The sequence below is a fragment of the Protopterus annectens genome, chromosome 8.part0 (genome assembly GCF_019279795.1).
Source record: "Protopterus annectens isolate FY-2018-M chromosome 8.part0, PAN1.0, whole genome shotgun sequence".
Lineage (NCBI taxonomy): Eukaryota > Metazoa > Chordata > Ceratodontiformes > Protopteridae > Protopterus > Protopterus annectens.
The window spans coordinates 1,974,083,497-1,974,102,701 of NC_056741.1; positions in this window are offsets into that span (position 1 = coordinate 1,974,083,497).

The window sequence follows — 19,205 nt, forward strand, 5'->3', positions numbered from 1 at the left end:
AAAAAACAGGAGCACCTCTTTATATTAGTATCCTCATTACACTTAAAAATAACTGAGAAAATTTTATAGCATGCAAAGAAAATCATGAAGTATTAAAATAATACAATTAGAAAAAAATAGTTTTACTTACAGTTAATTTTCTCCTTTCTCTTTCCCTCTCCTAAGTATTTTTTCCAAATACTAATGACATGAAGTAGGGCATATGCTTTAGAGTCCCTACAAGTTTAACAAAGTCCAGAAATAAGTCCAATGTTTCCAGATCTGCTTGTTCTGTCAGGTTTCACAAATATACTTATTGCTTTGTAGTCCCACATTTGTCAATTTCCAAGTTACTGGTTTTATTCCAGTTCATCTCCATCTCCCAAATCCTGTCTCTATTTAATTTCCAATGTGCTCTCAATTCTTCTAGTCAGCTCTCATATCTCTTCCTTCTCTACATCTCTGTTGAAGCTTTGGAAAATATTTCACGGGCAGAGTCTCTCTGTGGTCTTTATTACAAGAAGAATGAGAATCAGACTCTCTTTCTGTTTTACTGCTCACTTTTTGTTGGACAAACTTTTGTATTTCCTCCTTAGCATGTACTTCATCAAAAAATTATTTTGTCCCTCCAGGGAAAAATATTCTGTATATAGCTGGGTGTAGCAGTTTGAATCTCATGCCTGCTTCTCAATATTCTCTGAATAATGCAGTAAATTTACTCCTCTTCTGCTTGGTGTACAATGAGTAGTCATTCTCCAGAAGCACTTTGCTGTCTCCCACTTTTAGTACTTCACTCTTCTGCCACAGTTTTGTCAGAATCAACTCCTGCTACTGGTAAGATTGCATCTTGCCTATTAAAGGTCTAGGTTGCTTTCTCATAGCCTGGTTTGGAGCATACACACAATGACCTTTCAAGTAATAATTTCTGTTGTGGAATACCAGTCCAGTTGCTTTTTTGTGCTTTCATAACGTTAATATAAGTCTGTTCCTTACAGCTGCTCCAGTACAGTATAAAATCTCAGGTTTTCCCTACATGCGCTATCCTCTAAATTCTATTATTTTTGAAACATCTCTTCTTGAGCAGTCTCATATTCAGCCAGTCCTTTCTTCATTTCAACCTCTGAGGTTTGCAGTTTTACCACCTCATCTGAATATGTTTAAAGCTTCTTCCATTTTCCCAGCCTTTTGTTGTTTGAGTTGATATACTACTCCATCAGTGTTTTATTTATTTTAATCAAATCTGTGTGCAGTTGTCTTACACTTTCCTCTGGGTTACTGGAAGCCATGTCTGAGGTTTGTACTGCTTTTTGCTGAACAGTTGCAGTACTTTTCCCAGTGAGTGTTTTTTCTTCATCTTTTGTAGCTGGTTTTCCTTCAGGTCTACTGTATTTTTTTCCTGGCATCCAGGCAGTGCACTTACTAGCCAGTTACTGAAACTAACCCAGAAGTATAGGTCCAATGGTGTTCTCTGCTAAGTTTCTGTTTTCACACTGGGAGAGCTAGAATTAAGTTGTTACTCAATATGTAGTCATCTTGGAAGTAATTTGGGTTTTATTGTCATTCTTTGCTGCAGCTATGCCATTTGTTTAACTTTGTTATATTTCAGAACTTTATTTTGTGATATATATTGTATGCCAAGCACTTACTGTTAAGGGATTATCATATTTTTGCAATTTCTCTTTTCCATTAACAATTTTATTAATTTGCTTCACTTTGATATAAGTTAAGAGAATACATTTTGATGTATGTTAAACATGAAGGCAGTCTTGCAACAGCAATGAGTATCAATGGAAATATAGATACAGATAAAGAAAAAAATGAAGAATTTCAACGTAGCAAAGGAGAAAATCCAACTTGCAGTAAAGATGCACTGAGGAGTCTGAAAATAATTCCATCCTCTTTGATGCATCATTGCATTGCCTGTTACTGCACCCCCCCGAGAAGCAAGTTAGTAGGGGCAAAAATGTCACAGCTGACATGCAGGATTTTTAAAGTCTTTTTTTTTTCAATTAAATTTGAATTTTTAAATGGAAAACACCACAATAACCAAACTATAATGTGTTAGAAGTAAAAATAAAACATGAATGTGGCATTCCATTTGTACCTTTACATTTTAATTTGTTTGAAATCTCATTTTACATTGTAGATGAAAACACTTAATGAAACATAGCTGGTTTGTAGTTTAGATGTGTTTTTTACTTTTAATTAACATTTTGAGAAATGCCAGAGACTGCTTTTGATGCCAAAAAGTAACAGGTAGTCAGAAGACAAAATCAGTTGTCCTTGATATTTTTAATCATGCTTACTTTAATTTGGATATTCTGGTAAATTGAAGTAGGATAACGACTTTGGCTAATGCCTATAATTTAATAAAGCGAACAAAGAGGGATATATATATATATATATATATATATATATATATATATATATATATAAACAAAAATTGTACATAATTTCAAAATAGTCCAACTCAGTGCGCAGAGAAAACAAACACCAATAAACTCCAGCACCTGAGGACAGTAATAAACTTAAGAAAAGAACACACTGTGAACAAACACCAACACTTCACTCAGCTCGACGAAGAAATAAATGTAAAAAGCTGTTCTTATTCACTTTAATACCAAAACAAAATAAAATTAAGTGCTTTTCGTTTGGGAAATATCCAAACTTCTTCAGATGTAGAGCAAGAACAAAAACAGTCAGCCCAGAAAAAATCCACTCTATATCATGAAGAGCTAATTGATTACTTGCCTGCAAGTGTATCACAGCACTCATTTAAAATTACACTTCACAGTTGCATTGTTTTGCTAACAAAACCAAAATGAACCTAAAAACTTCAAGACTTTACAAACATCACAACACAATAGAAATTATTACTTTTGCTAAGAATAAATATAAATATATGTGCATATGTAATAAAACTAACACCCATCCCTGACTTAATTACCATGCAGTGTTATGAAAACATAATCTATACAAAACAAGGTATATAAAAGCATAATATAAAAAATTAATTCATGACTTCATTATATCATATTAATACTTTGTCAATAAAATAAAATAAATAACCAACCATCCAACCAAATAGCATGTGAAAATACCTAGGAAATTACCTAAAACATTTTTACCTAAGCAAGCTTTTTAATTTTAATATACTTGCTAAAGAATAAATTTCATTGATACCTGGGGGGCACAGGAGTTTAGTAACAACTGCCATTGCAATTCATGTTCTTCGAGGTGTAACTTAACAATGTTACTATCTAAATACCTCACATTCTCATGTGCAGCTATCTGTGTTATGAGTCTAAATTTAAAACCATGGCCATGGTTATCTTTACAGTGCCTAGCTAGAGCATTATCCATTTTTTGTTTACCAATAGCATAGATGTACTCATAAATCCTGTCACACAATCTACAATCGGTCTTACCGATGTAGAAAGCCGGACAGGCATTGCACTGTGCAAGATATACCACTGACCTGGAATTACAATTGAACTTGCCCTTAGTATAAAAATTGTAGTTCCTTACTCTAAATTTTTCACCTGTTTCAATATAAGTACAATATCTGCATGCATCACACCTATACATTCCTACATGCCTATTGGATGGTTTTATGGTAGTTTCCATCAACTTCTTTAGGTTCTGTCCCTTCCTATATGTAATAGTCGGAGATACCCCCAATTTAGCAGAGATCTCCTTATCCACTGAGAAGAGATGCCAGTATTTTTTTAACTATTGACCTAATCTCCTCAGCCTCGGGGCTGTATGTAAAAACAAATGAAATTGAGAAGGTCCTGTTCTGATGATTCCTTCCTTCCCCTAGTTCATCGACCACATCTGTAAGGGGAGGACTCAAGATGCCTATATTCAATTATTCATTTATAGGACAGCTGTTCAAAATAGGCTTGTATACACCTTGGGACCTTTTTAACTGGACTTCATTTATAATACCAACCAAATCTTTAGAAGGGTAACCCCTGTTAAGGAACATATTCCTAAGATTTAAACATTCCTCTTGAAAGCCAACTTCACCAGAAACCATCTGAGCTGCTCGAACCAATTGCCCCTTAACAACAGATTTTTTCGGTTGTAAAGGATGTGCACTAGAGAAATGCAGTGGATAAGGAGATCTCTGCTAAATTGGGGGCATCTCCGACTATTACATATAGGAAGGGACAGAACCTAAAGAAGTTGATGGAAACTACCATAAAACCATCCAATAGGCATGTAGGAATGTATAGGTGTGATGCATGCAGATATTGTACTTGTATTGAAACAGGTGAAAAATTTAGAGTAAGGAACTACAATTTTTATACTAAGGGCAAGTTCAATTGTAATTCCAGGTCAGTGGTATACCTTGCACAGTGCAATGCCTGTCCAGCTTTCTACGTCGGTAGGACCGATTGTAGATTGCGTGACAGGATTTATGAGCACATCTATGCTATTGGTAAACAAAAAATGGATACTGCTCTAGCTAGGCACTGTAAAGATAACCACGGCCATGGTTTTAAATTTAGAGTCATAACACAGGTAGCTGCACATGAGAATGTGAGGTATTTAGATAATAACATTGTTAAGTTACAGCTCAAAGAACATGAATTGCAATGACAGTTGTTACTAAACTCCTGTGCCCCCCCCCTCCCCCAGGTATCAATGAAATGTATTCTTTAGCAAGTATATTAAAATTAAAAATCTTGCTTAGGTAAAAATGTTTTAGGTAATTTCCTAGGTATTTTTACATGATATTTGGTTGGATGGTTGGTTATTTTATTTTATTGATAAAGTATTAATATGATATAATGAAGTCATGAATTAATTTTTTATATTATGCTTTTATATACCTTGTTTTGTATAGATTATGTTTTCATAATACTGCATGGTAATTAAGTCAGGGATGGGTGTTAGTTTTATTACATATGCACATATATTTATATTTATTGTTAGCAAAAGTAATAATTTCTATTGTGTCATGATGTTTGTAAAGTCTTGAAGTTTTTAGGTTCATTTTGGTTTTGTTAGCAAAACAATGCAACTGTGAAGTGTAATTTTAAATGAGTGCTGTGATCCACTTGCAGGCAATTAATCAATTAACTCTTTATGATATAGAGTGGATTTTTTCTGGGCTGACTGTTTTTGTTCTTGCTCTACATCTGAAGAAGTTTGGATATTTCCCAAACGAAAAGCACTTAATTTTATTTTGTACAGCTTTTTACACTTATTTCTTCATTGAGCTGAGTGAAGTGTTGGTGCTTGTTCACAAGTGTGTTCTTTTCTTCAGTTTTTCATTTGTCAGTTAATTTTCTACTAACAGTAATAAACTTCACTGACTGTGTCAAAGAAGCAAATGCATTTATTAAATCAAAACCAAAATGATTTCACTGCAAAAAATGAGTGATATCACATTAGAGGTGCAATAAAGGCAAAATGCCTGTGTACATCTGATAGGCAAAACGTCTCACACTGTTTTTAATTTGGGTATGCATATACAAAGAAGGCATCAGATTAAAGCGATTCCAAAAATAGAATTCATAGGAATACAGTGCATAACTGCAAGCAAACAAAACAGATAACAGTATAACCAGCTCCAGTACTGTATGTATCCATCCAAAACATGCCCATAAAACAAGAATTTTACAGATGAATACATACGTATGTATTCATGAAGTATATTTATGCTTCTGTATCAGTCCTTTGTGTTGGCAGAAGTTCAGTAAACTAACACAGCCTTCTGTGAAAAATCAGGTGATAAGCAAAAAAAAAAAAAAAAAATGAAAGCTGAATGCTTACCATAACAATAGATTTGTGTTGTCTGCTTCTGTCTTTCCTCACTGGATGGATCTTCGGATCCAACCTTGCATTCTAAGCTCAGGCTCCTCTTCTTACCCATAACACCCTGCAAAGGCCAACATTACCTCAGATAGAGTTTGCCCAAAGAATACAGACAACTCCATAATACTACTACAAAAGATAACCCAAAGATAATATGAGAGCTCATAAGCTGATCTGGAGCTAAAAAGTGCACTTGTAGTAGTGCCTTTGGAATAAGTTAGGTCTGTCATACCAGGATAAAGGAATAATGACTTCCATAATAAGGCAGGAGGACAGGTGAGAGGGGAGTTGAGGAAGGACAGGAGTAGACAACACAGATATATCATTATGGTAAGTATATAACTCTTCTGTATCTGATGTTGTCTCTTCCATCCATTCCTAAATGGATGAGACAGTGTCCCCAGCTAATATAACCATCAGGTGATCTCATGGAAAGATATTCCAGAGGGCATATGGACCAAAGGCTGACCTACCTCTATGACAGTAAATTCAATTTATAATAGGATATGATGGTTTTAACATTGGACCAAATAGCTGCTGCACAAATATTAGAAGATGCCCTTGAAAAGAAGGCAGTTGAGGTTGCCAAAGATCTAGCAGAGTGAGATTTGAGGGTTTTAGGTAATGCCTAACCTTTTTCTTTGTATGCATGTTTAATACAGACAGACAACCATCTTAATAAACTTACTTTAGATATCCCATGACCCAGCTTAGTTGCTGAAAAGGACACAAAAATGTGATCCAACTTTCTGAAGGTTTTCATTCAGTGGATGTAAAAATTTAGCCATCTATGAACATCAAAGAAATGTAGCATTTATTCTCCTTTACTGGAAAATGTTGGGAAGAAAACTGGAGCACTGATGTTCTGATTTAAAGATGTCTCTGTAGCTATCTTTGGTAAGAAGGAAGGATTGGTTCTGTAAAGAAACCCTGTCTTTATGAAAAATAATGTACAGAGGTTTACAAGAGCGAGTTTGAAGCTCCGATACCCTTCTGGTAGAAATTGCCAACAAAAATGTTTTCCACATTAAAAACTGAAGATTCATCTTAGCTGAAGGTTCAAACTGAGGTCTAGTCATGGCTTGAAGTTAAAGAGTAATCTCCTAGAAGTAGGATCTCTAAAAGGAGGTAGGAGAAGAAAATTACCTTTCAAAAAGTCTTTACATAACCTGACTGAGGTAACTGGGGATTGATTCTTTCCAATGGAAAAGCCTGAGATAGTAGCCAACTGTACTTTGATAGTAGAGTAGTTTGAAAATCTAGGACTGCTGGAAGGGGAGCCAAAAAAGGTCTGAATTCTGTTGATAAACCTAAATAGTCTTTTTTTCATTTGCTTTTGTAAATCTTCCTAGCAGAAGATCACAGAGATGAACTAAGAATGTGGACTACTTGTGAGGAAAGCCTGGACTGACTAGCCATTATTGCAAGTGGAGAAACCAAGTGGTTAATTTGAGGACTTGAATGTTTGAGAGTGGTAAGCTGGTTGTGTGAGAAATGAGATCCAGACTGGGGTCCAGCACCCAGGGAGAGTGCTCAGATGAGACCAGAGGAAGGGGACCCACACTTGTTGAGGCCAAAAAGGAGCAATGAGGATCACTGTGACCTTCCACTCTAATGCCTTCCGAAGAAATTTTGAGATAAGAAAAGTGGGAGGAAAAGAATAAAGGAAACTAAATGTGGATCACAGTGTGTCTTGGTTACTTCCTTTAGGGGGAATCAGGACAAAAAAACTGCTGCATTTGGTGTTGTGAGGAGAAGCAAGAAGATCACAGCAAAGTTTGCCTCAATGGTATATCGTCTGCTCTGCCATCATTTAACAGAGCGACCCACTTGTGAGGCAGGGGGATAGATCTGCTCAAATTGTCTGCTAGATCACTGGATTTCCCTGAAATGTGAATTGCTAAAAGAAAGTGGTTGGGAGACATCACCTGTTGCTAAACCTTCATGGTTTTGTGGAATAATTGGCAAGAATGGGTTCTCCTTGTTTGCTGATGTACAGGACAGATTTCAGTCCCTGAGGTAGGAAGTCCTGAAAGGCCTGCAATGTTATAAGAACTTCCCTCATCTCTAGAATGTTGATATGGAGATTGGCCTCAGATGGCCTCCTCATGCCTTCGACTGTTTTACCTTTATAGTGCCTCCCCCACCCCAACTGAGAAGCATCTGTGGTCACACTGGCTTTGGGGGGGGGATGGTGACCTTGCAGTACCATAGACGATTCGAGCCACTAACAAATGTGAGTTCTGCAAATGCTTATCACATGTGTTTGGAAAGACATTGGTTGATGCCTGATGGACCACTGCATTGTTAGGGTCCACTGAAATACTCTTGTGTAGTAACTTGGAACCAAGGTGATGGATGCAACCATCGAACCCAGCAAAAGAAAAAACTCTTGATGTTGATTTCTGTGAGGAGAGAGTGCCTTGAGCATGGTTATGAAGAGTGGATAATCTGCTCTGAGGAAGTCTTGCTAGCTAAGAAGTTGAGTTTAAGTTTGCTGCCATGAATTCTATCATTTGTACAGGATGTAATTTGGACTTTTCTAGTTCACTGTGATGCTCAAACCTGAGCTAAGTTTGAGCAAGAAGTCTCTTGCTTGGATGAGTAGATTCTTGGTTGGGGTGGAAATGAACCAATTGGCCAAATATGGGAACACATGCAACCCTTGCAGTCTGAGGTAAGCTACGACCACTGCCATGCATTTGCTGAATACCCAGGGGGCTCTCATGACACAAAAGGACAGAGCTGTGAATTGCAAGTAACTGGCTCCCAGATGGAAGCAGAGCAACCTTTTAGACAACATGCAATCTTGATGTGGTAGTATGCATCCTGTAGGTCTATGGAGCACATCCAATCATTCAGTCTCAATAGTGAGAGAATGGACTGAACTGTGACCATCTGGAACTTTGATTACTTGACATATTGGTTGAGATGACTGAGGTCTCTGGTCTTTTTGGCATGTTACAGGCCACCCTCACAAACTCAGGAAACTCACATGGCCTTCCTGAAAACACTAGAGGGGATAAATGTATCACCAAACACCATCATACTAGGTGACTTCAATTACCCTAATATAGACTGGGAACACTACTCAAGCCCAAACACCCTAGCCCAAAAGTTCCTGGAATTCATAAACTCAAATGCCATGGAACAACTAGTCACCATCCCCACAAGAGGAGATAACATACTTGATCTCATCATCACGAACATGGGAGCACAATGTTCAACACCGGAAGTATACCCCTCACTGGTGAGATCAGATCACAAACTAATCTCGCTGGAGGTCCTCATCCCACCCCCACCTGAAATAAAAAGACCACAGTAAAGAACTTCTCAAAAGCCGACTTCACACTTCTAAAGACTAGTGTGGTCTCCTTTCAGGCCCCGAGCCGGAAAACAATACTCAAGCCGCTGAATCACTTACAAACGCCTTCTACCAGCACCTGCAGGACTGCATGGATAAGGCAATCCCAAGCAAAACAAAGACTCTTTGTACCAAAGGCAAGCGTCCAGTCTGGTGGACCCCAGCCATAAACAAACTCTACAACAAAAGGAGGAAGCTACTACAAGATAGAGCAAAATCCTTAAAAGGTAAGACACCCTCGATCACTATAAGTAAAAAACTAAGAGCTCTCATAAAATCATCCAAAGCAAATTTCGAGAGAAAAATAGCTAAAGACTCAAAAGACAATCATAAGGCCTTCTTTAGCTATGTTAGAAACCTAGGAGGAAACTCCCAGATATGCTCAGAACTAGTTCAAAATGATGTGAAGATTACTGATCCTACAGACATTGCCAACATACTGGCTGACAGGTTCAGTGCAAACTTCTCCCCCTCCCCAAAAGGAGAGATATCTATACCAAATGAGTGCAGCCCCCAAACATCTCCAGCCCAAGTGAGAACTGCTCTCTCCAAAGCAAAAACACAGCATCCATGGGACCCGATGGTGTCCCCGGCTGTGTGCTCCACGAACTCAATGAGGAATTAAACCCACAGCTAGGACAGCTATTTAATCAAAGTCTTACCTCTGGATACGTACCCAGGGAGTGGCGCACTGCAACTGTGGTCCCACTTCACAAAGGCGGTGCCTCCACAGACCCTGGAAATTACCAGCCCATTAGCTTGACAAGCCTTATCTGCAAAGCCATGGAGAGGATCATAATGGACCTCATAAATAAAGACATAGGGAATTTGCAGACTTTGGATCCAACCCAGTTTGGCTTTGTCAAAGGCAGATCATGCCTTTTAAACTTGGTTGACTTTTTGAAACAGTCACCAAAGCCATTGATGAGGGAAAGGCAGTCCATACAGCCTACCTCGATCTGGCTAAGGCCTTCGATACAATACCCCACTCGGGTATCATTGAAAAACTCATCAGCTTAAATGTTAACCCATACATCACAAGATGGGTTGCAAACTGGCTGAGTGACAGAACCCACAGGGTCAGAGTTGCTGGCGCCATGTCAGACTCAAAGCCTGTCACAAGTGGTGTCCCACAGGGCTCAGTCCTGGGCCCACTCTTGTTTGGCATCTACTTTTCCAAAGTACAAGCAAACACAGGAGGGTTATGGCTGACAAAGTTTAAAGATGACTGCAAACTGGGCGCCATAGTAGAAAACACATCTGACACAGATATCCTTCAGAAGGGTCTCACAGAAACGGATAACTGGTGCCAGAGCCACGGCCTAAAGTTAAATGCCAAAAAATGCATAGTCATACCCTTCGGGAAAAACAAGGTTACCCCTAGCTACCAAATAGGTGGCAATCCACTGAGCACAGAAGAAGTTATCAGGGACCTGGGGACCCAGGTTGATAGTAGTCTGTCATTCGACACCCATGTAGCTAAAGTAGTTAGGAAGTCCTTCTACATTGCCCACCTTATCATGAAGGGATTCTCATCTAGATCAAGGGAGGTCATAGTCTCCCTTTACTCATCACTCATCAGACCAATGATTGAGTACAATGCCCCATTCGGAATGTATCTGACCCGACACTTGCAGCAGCTGGAGAGGCCACAAAAGTTCCTCACCAAAAGGATAAAGGGTCTCAAAAATCTGTCCTATGCTGCCCGACTGAAAGAACTCCAGCTCTATTCAGTCGCCACGCTTGCTCAGAGGTGACCTTTGCCTAACATACAAGGCCATGTCAAACCCAGATTTGATGAATATGCTTCACCTCAAAAACTCTAGATCCATCAGCGCCACAAGGGCGGGAGACTTAAACCTCGACACGGCTATTAATAGGACGTGCTGGAGGGATAGATTCATCACCCAAAGACTCCCTATGCTGTGGAACAAAATCCCGGTACATGTGAGGCAGAGCACCTCGCTGGCCTTGTTCAAGAGAAATCTTGACCAATGGATGGGAGATCGCAGATATACCCCAGGAATTACCTCAGTGTCACTGCTCGACAGAGGCACAGCAAAATAATGGGTATAGTTCCCCATACTAAAGGGGTGGCGTAAGCCACAAAACAATGGGCTAGGCTTATAAATGCCCTTGGGCAGATAGCCTAGTATGAACCTATGAACCTATGAACCTATAAATAATTTTGAGTAACTTCTGGATCTTAGCTGGTTTGGTAGGGCCACTTGGATGACTCCCTTCTTTAGCAGCTTATGTACTTCTGTGAATGCTGCTCATCTATGGGAGGGTGGAACATTTGGTAACTTTTTAGTTTGCATGATGAAATAAAAAGGGGATATAATAGCCTCTGGTTATCTTCTGGATTCATTTGTCATTCGTGATGGACATTCAGGCTTTGCTTTGTATGGATAAGTGCCTCCTGACTGCCTCCAGAGAATGGCAGCTGGGCAACCCTTCAGGAGTGCTGATAAAGCCTTTCTATGAAAAGACTTCAGAAGCCTTAGTTTTGCGGCCCACCAGACCCTTGCTCTAGTGTTGGTGATCTTTCAGAGAGAGACTAAGTACTTGTATGGCTTGTGCAGAACAGGTTTAGCCACTTCTGATTCCTTCCATCCCCTGTTAGAGATAAGATCCGCCATTGCATCAGTGGGAGAATACACCCAAGATGTAGCTGAGCGAGACTCAAGGCCCAAGGAACAGGCTTTTTTGTCTCAAAGGTTTGAGAATCTCCCTGAATGAGACAACCATAAGGTAGGATCTGGGGACCCCTTTACCATCATTGAGATGAGTGAGCTCTGTGAGAGACTCCTGGGGGAAGTCCATGTGCCTCCTCTTATACATATGCTTTCAAGGCACCTCCTTGGTAGAATGTTCCTGAGAGGACTCGGAAGAGATTTGCAAGTCCTCAATATGAACTGTCTCAAAACTCAATAGGTTGACTGCCCCAAGTGCAATGGATGAGAAGGATCAGGACTCAGGGGAGTTCTTTGGGGGAACGGTGGAACTAAACAAGAGAAGCCCACTCATCTGACTGACAGTATTTTCTTAACAGCCTTGAAAGCCAAAGCTGAAGGAGATCTTGAAATTTCTTCAGTGGGGGCCAAGGTAACCTCTCCAGATAAATGCTGGAATTCCATTCAGCTTGGTTCTGATGCTGATGCCAGTGTTGAGCTATCCAGTGCTGAGGGATGACTCAAAACCCATCTCCTGGATCCAGTGCTGACACTTTGGCCCAGAGATCCTTCTGACTGTGATGTGATGGGAGCTGTTCAGGTCACTGATGGTGCTGAAGTAGAAGAAAACCAAATCTTTGGATCTGGCATGAACAAGCTCTGGAAGTCACTTAGGTCCATAATTCCCAAATCTGACAAGTAAATTGGGGTAGGAGCTACCAGAAGATGAGGAGAAGAAACATAACTCCTGGGTCCAACAGTGGCCAGGAGAAACCCCAATTGAATCTGGGTCCTAAGGAATTTCCACATCATCCAGTTCACATCTGCTTTGGAGAGGCTCCCGTTTGATCCAACAGACAGCAGGGAAGAAGCGGTCAATGAAGGTCTTTATGACTGGTGATTAGTCCTTTCCTGTAAATATGCTGAATGGAACTCAGAAGAAACTGGCAACATGGAAAAATGTGGATCCAAGAGCTGGGAGTGTTTGATCTGATGAGGATCAGTTCAGAGAACAGCACTGGAACCAAAGGTTGAGAGAATTTCTGTGCTAGGGCTGAAGTGGCAAGAACATACAAAGACTGGTCAAGAGAGGGCTTTCTTTGCTCCTTGTTATTTTCTTTAGGCTCTGTGGCTTTATCCCCTTTGGACTTATCCAAGGATATTTTGGAGGAAGGGGAAGTTCCAGATTTAACTGATGGAGTCTTGGATGATTCCCCCATGGGTGCAGTCAGAAGTCCCTTAGGGATACGTTTATTCTTCTTTTCCAGAATAGCCTGGTTACTAAAGGCAGTGCAGGTAGCACACTGCTCATCTAAGTGAGCTGCCTTGAGGCAGTAGACACATTTAGAATGTTCATCTGAATTTGGCATTTTGTGGCCGCAGGCCCACACACTTTTTAAACCTTGAAGGTTTTTATCAGCCATATTAACAATAATAGCAATAACAAAAACATACCTAAAAAGGGGAAAAGATTAGGAAGTTATTAATATATATATATATATGTTCTCTCTTTTTTTAACAAGAGTAAAGACGGCATCAAAGGCATGAGGAAAACAAGGGGATAAAACAACTATCGGAATAGCTATGAAATAGGAGGAAAGGGCAAAACAATACTATATAGAATAAAGTACCAAAAGATAATTATCTAAAAGAATAAAAATTGTAGCATAAATGAAAAAGTTTTCTCACAAAGTACACCAACAACTGAGAAAAGGAACAGTAAACAAGGTCTAAGATAATGCTGGCCTTTACAAGGGGTTATAGGTAAGGGGAGGGCCTGAGCCTAGGATCCAAAGTCTTGAGTAGCTGAAGACTGATCTGAATACCCATCCTTTAAGGAACACACGGCCCAAGAGAAACAGGCAGAAGTAAACATCAGATCCTGCTCTAATATGATGCCTTTTATGTCTATGTACAATCAAATTCAAACAGTTTGTGGGTTTTTTTGCTCATCACACATAGACTGACATTTTGCCTTTACTGCACTTGTAATCCGATGTCATTCACTTCCATGCATAATAAACCTATATAAAACTATACTGGCTCTTTGCTTATTAGATGTTAAATCCACTGATGAAGCTGTGTATTTTGCAGTGAAACCAGTTTGGTTTTGATATGGTAAATGTGTACGTTTCTTTTACAGTCAGTGAAGTTTATTACTGTATTTGAGTGTTGGAGTTTGGTGTTGTGTGTGAATAGAAATTCATGTACTTACCATATTGCCCATTTCATTCTTCAACTGATGGGTTTGGATCCAAGACTCACATCTGACTCTGCCGCTTTTACCAGACCACTGGATTCTAGAACTCTCGAACTCCTCCCTTTACCCACAATGCCCTGTCAACCTAATTTATCTCAGATTGAGTTTGATGCCCCTAGATATAAAAGGGCACCCAATAATAGAAATACAAAAGGCAGAATAGAAAAAGAGAACCTGGATCCCAAACAAGGAGCATTGGTTCCTATACAACTGTTAGGTCTCTCCATAAGGCAAAAAGAAGGATGGGCAGGTGAGTGGGGAGTTGAGGAAGAAAGAAAATGGACAAAACAGATGGAACATTATGGTGAGTACATAACTTTTTAATCTGATGTTCTCATTTTCATTTGTACCTCAACTGATGGGAGAGTCCTCAGCTAATGTAACCTTGGGAGGAAGCTAAGGAAGGATATTCTGGAGCACTGCTAAGCCAAATGCTGCTCAGTTCCTAAAAATCAAATCCAGTTTGTAATGAGTAATGAAAGCATGGGGATAAGCCTAAGTTGCAGCTGCACAAACATCATGTAAAGATGCTCGGGACCAAAAGGCTGAAGAAACTGCCACAGATCTTAGGGAATTGGCACTAGGAGGTTTTGGTAAAGGTAAACCCAGTTTGCCATAGACAAAGGTTATACAGTTAGTCAACCGTTCAGCCAATGTAACTCTGGATATTGGATTGCCTAATCTAGTAGGAAATAAATAACTGGTCAGATTTCCTAATGTCTTTGGTTCTATGAAGGTAAAAATGAAGTTGTCTATGCATACCCAACAGATGTAGCATGTACTGTCTTTGGTTCTATGAAGGTACAAATGAAGTTGTCTATGCATACCCAACAGATGTAGCATGTACTTTCCTTTGTTTGAAAAAAGTGGAAAGAAAACTGGGAGATTAATGATCTGGTTAATATTCGACTCAGAAGCTGTCTTTGGTAAAAAGGATGGATTAGCTCACAATGGCACCCTGTCTTTCAGAAAAATTAGATATAGGGGCTTTGAAGACAGGGCCTGAAGTTCAGATACTCTTCTAGCTGATGTAACTGCCACCAGAAAAGTGGTATTCCAAGATAAAAATTTTAGATCAGCTTTAGCTGAAGGTTCAAAGGGAGATTGATTTCAGGACTGATGCATTATACGTAAATCAAAAGGGGGTTTAGGCTCTTTTAATGGAGATCTAAGCAAAAAGCTCCATTGAGAAAGGCCTTGCATAACTTAGACTAGGCTAATAAAGAGTTAATTTTGCCCATGTGGAAATTGGAAATGGCAGCCAGTTGAACTCTAATAGTTGAAAAAGTAGATCTTTCATTAAATATTGAAGCTAGAAATTCAAGGATTGTTGGTAGACCACTTATGAGGTAGTAGAAAGGACCTGCTCAATTTCTGTGTTATCATGTTGGATTTCCGCAGAATGTGTTACTATCAGAAATCAGTTGGATGGGATTGCCAGTTGCCACACTCTTAGAGCTTCTTGACACAAGGGGTAAGACCTGGTTCTTGTTTGTTTGTTGATGTACCAGACCATTGACATATTTTCTGTCTGAATTGCAGCTGTCCTCAAAGGGAGAGTGTCTTGGAAGGCTTGCAATGCTAAGAGCACCGCTCTCATTTCCAGGACATTAATGTGTGTGTGTTAGTCTCTTTGGGGGACCACGTGCCTTGGACTGTATTCCCCCCCACCCAAATTGGGAAGTGTCCATGGTCAGTATGGCCTTTGACTGAGACAGAATTAAGGACAGCCTTGCAGTACATGGTATCTGATTGAATCCACCACCAAAGGTATCTTTTGCATGCTTGGCTAATTCTTACCTGGGCGAACATGTGCTGATAAAGAATAGAACATTGTGTCACTAACATCCATTGAAGAATTCTCATATGAAGTCTTGCTAGGGGAACTACAACTATAGCCACTGACACTGATCTCAAGGCTTGTAAGGTCAATCTGGCTGAGACTTTGAAATTGTGAATTATCTTTCTGACCTGGAATCTGATAGTCTGTACTCTTTAGAGAGGAAGCAAAGCTGTCACCAATACTGTACTGAAAATAGCTCCTATGAACTCTGATATCTGAGACATATTTAACTGAGATTTGCTGGACGTTATGGTGATCCACAGATGGCAGCAAGTCTGGAGTACTTTGTCTTGTGCTCTTATCAGCAGCTGACCGGTTGAGGTGGTAATGAGCCAGTTGTCCAAGTACAGAAACACTCGGAATCCCTGCAGTCTAAAGTGAGCTGCTGCTAATACTGCCATGCATTTGGTGAACACCCTGGGGGCTGTGGTGAGGCCAAAGGGCAGTGCTATGAAATGGTAATGACTGGCTCTTAGCCTGAAGCATAGGCACCTTCTGGATTGTCAGCTCATTTTAATGTGATAGTACACATCCTGAAGGTCTATTGAGCACATCCAGTTCTCCTCACACAAAAAGATCAGAATGGACTAAACTGTGGCCATCCAAAATATGGTGTGCTGCACTGATTTGCTCAGACTGCTGAGATCCAAAATCAGTCTTAAGTCCCCTGTTTTATTTGGCACTAAAAAGAATCTTGAGTAAGTTCCAGATATTTTCTGGTCTGCTGGGACCTTTTTTCTTGAAGCTTTTGAATTTCTAGTGCTGCTGCTTTCTTCTGACTGGGTGGAACATCATGAAAGTTACAAACAGGTGGTGGTGGTGGTAAGGAAAATGGAATTATATAACCTCTGGAAATAATCCTCTGCACCACATAATTTTTGTAAGCTGTAGCCAGGCTGTCTGGTGGGGGGGGGGGGGATAAATGACCCCTGATTGCTTCCAGAGGGGGACAATTGGGCCTCCTTTCAGGAGCGCTGGTGGGGTCTGTCAGAAAAGGAATCTCTACACCCCTGGTTTTATGGGACTTGAGTTCCCCCTCTGCCTTTGGGGCGACCTATCTCCATGGTGATCTTGGAAAGGACCCTGGGACTTCCTGAACTACATTTTTCAGCCTGTTCGCTGATTTTTCAAAAAGATCCTTTGAGGAGTCAAAAAACATACTCCCACTGCAGAGAGGGTCTTTCCATCATATTCACACCTTGAGAGTACATCCTTTACCTTTGGACTGAACAAATAACTTCCATCAAAATGAACACTGACAAATGAAGACTTGAATTGCTCTGCAAAATCACGCAAGTGCATCCAAGCATGCCTCCTAATGGAAATGCCTGAACCAGCCCCCCTTGAGCTACCTTCAGCCACATGCAAGATAAGCCTCATGGATGAGCTAGAAATTGATTGAAGGACAGACATCTGCAAGGCCACAGAAGCCTGAGTCTCAGCAGTACTAGTCCCAGAAAGGGATTTTGAAAGTTCCTTTGTCAGATCCCTTTGTAGTTTTGTAAAGTGTGCCAGGTAGTTCAGCAATCTGAGGACAAAGGTCAATAAAGCATACACATGCTTCCCAAATCTGTCCAATGCCCATGACTCCTTGTTAGGGGGATGAACAGTAGAACTCTGCTCCATGAGTTCTTTCTTGGTGGTTGCTGCCATGACCATAGTATCTACAGATACTTTCTTGCTCCAAAACTCACATACTGCAGGTGGTGCCAGAATCCGATCCAATCTTTTGGGGATTGGCTCAACTGTGTCTGGTTCCTTTGATGTCTGCCTAGAGACCAAGTCAATGAGCTCATCGGCTGGTGGAATCACTGTGGAGGTAGATGGGCCAGACCCAAAGGCCTCCAGGAATACCGATTCCTCTTGGGAAGGTTTATTGGTAGACCAACCACTCTGCATGGATGTCTCTGAATGAGATATCTTTGGGTGGTGATCTTGGGTACCCTTCCTCTTCAGTGACAGGCTCCTGGGGGGAGTCTAAGCACCTCCTCTTGCACTTCCTCTTCCTAGGGACTTCTTCAGTGGGATACTCTGGAAAAGTATCAGAAGAAATAGTAATACCCTGCCGGGTAAACTGGAGACTTTGGGGTGGCAGTCCCTGTGGCAGAGAATGATGGGGCTCAAGGCACAGAGACATACTGGATCCAGATGGGAGATCCTGAAGGGTGGAACCATCCATCCTGCAGAAGTAGAGAACACTCTCTCCACCACCTCAAAAGCATAAACTCTGGAGAGAAAGAAGCCAATGGAGCCAAGAAGCCATGCTTCCACCCCATTGGCTCCTCCTGTCCTGAAGGCAATCCACCCAAGGCAGAGATCAGAGCCAAGCTATCCAATGCTGAGGCTCCAAGGGGCAGAGATGGCTCCTACAGCTTCGATCTAGACTCTAATGCCTCGAATCCAAGAGTCATCTGGATCCAAAATTGTCAGAGCTGGTGCACTCAGAGAAATCCTCAGAGCTGAAGATACTATGAACTTTGGATCTGATCCAGATGGTCCTGGGAGACTTGGATCCAAGGGCTCTGAAATGGTAGGTCAGATCAGAGAAGACACCAACATCAGTGGTGTAGTGCAAACCAAGACTTCCTGACCCAAAGGGGTGGAAGCTAGGAGAACTCCCATCTGTAGCTGCACCAAGAGAAACTTCCTCATCATTCTATCCACATCAGCCTTGGTCAGACTTCTGGAAGAACTAGAAGAAGCCCGTGAAGGAGATCTAAAGTGGTGGTGGGATTCTAGGAATGGGGAATGTACTTGAGAGGGTATAATCAATGGAAGGAGAATATCATGTCTTTGGTAAAGGCTTCAGATCCAACAGGCTGGCATCTGACACTGGCTGGGTAGAATCAGTCTTCTAATCTGATTTTTTTATTTTTTTCCATGGTGGTTCTGTCGTAGGAACCAATGAGGTGGTTGAGGATCTGGAAGGACCCAATGGCTTGACAGAAGACTAGTTAAACTTTGGTTTGGGGGACTGAGCACCATAAACAGCCTCTGAAAAAGAAGAGTATAATAGCCTCTTCAAAATAAGCAGGTTTTTTTTCTATCCGTGATTGCTTGCCAGTTGAAAGCCTTACATATGGAACACTCAGTTTGCAAATACTCTGGGCCCAAACAATAAACACATAAGGAGCGAACATCAGAAAGTGGTAACTTGTGCCCACATTTCAGGCACTTTTTATAACCAGATGGATTGTTTTCAGGCATTCCAAAGAATACAAAGTACAAAGAAAAGATTTTTTTTTAAATAGCTAA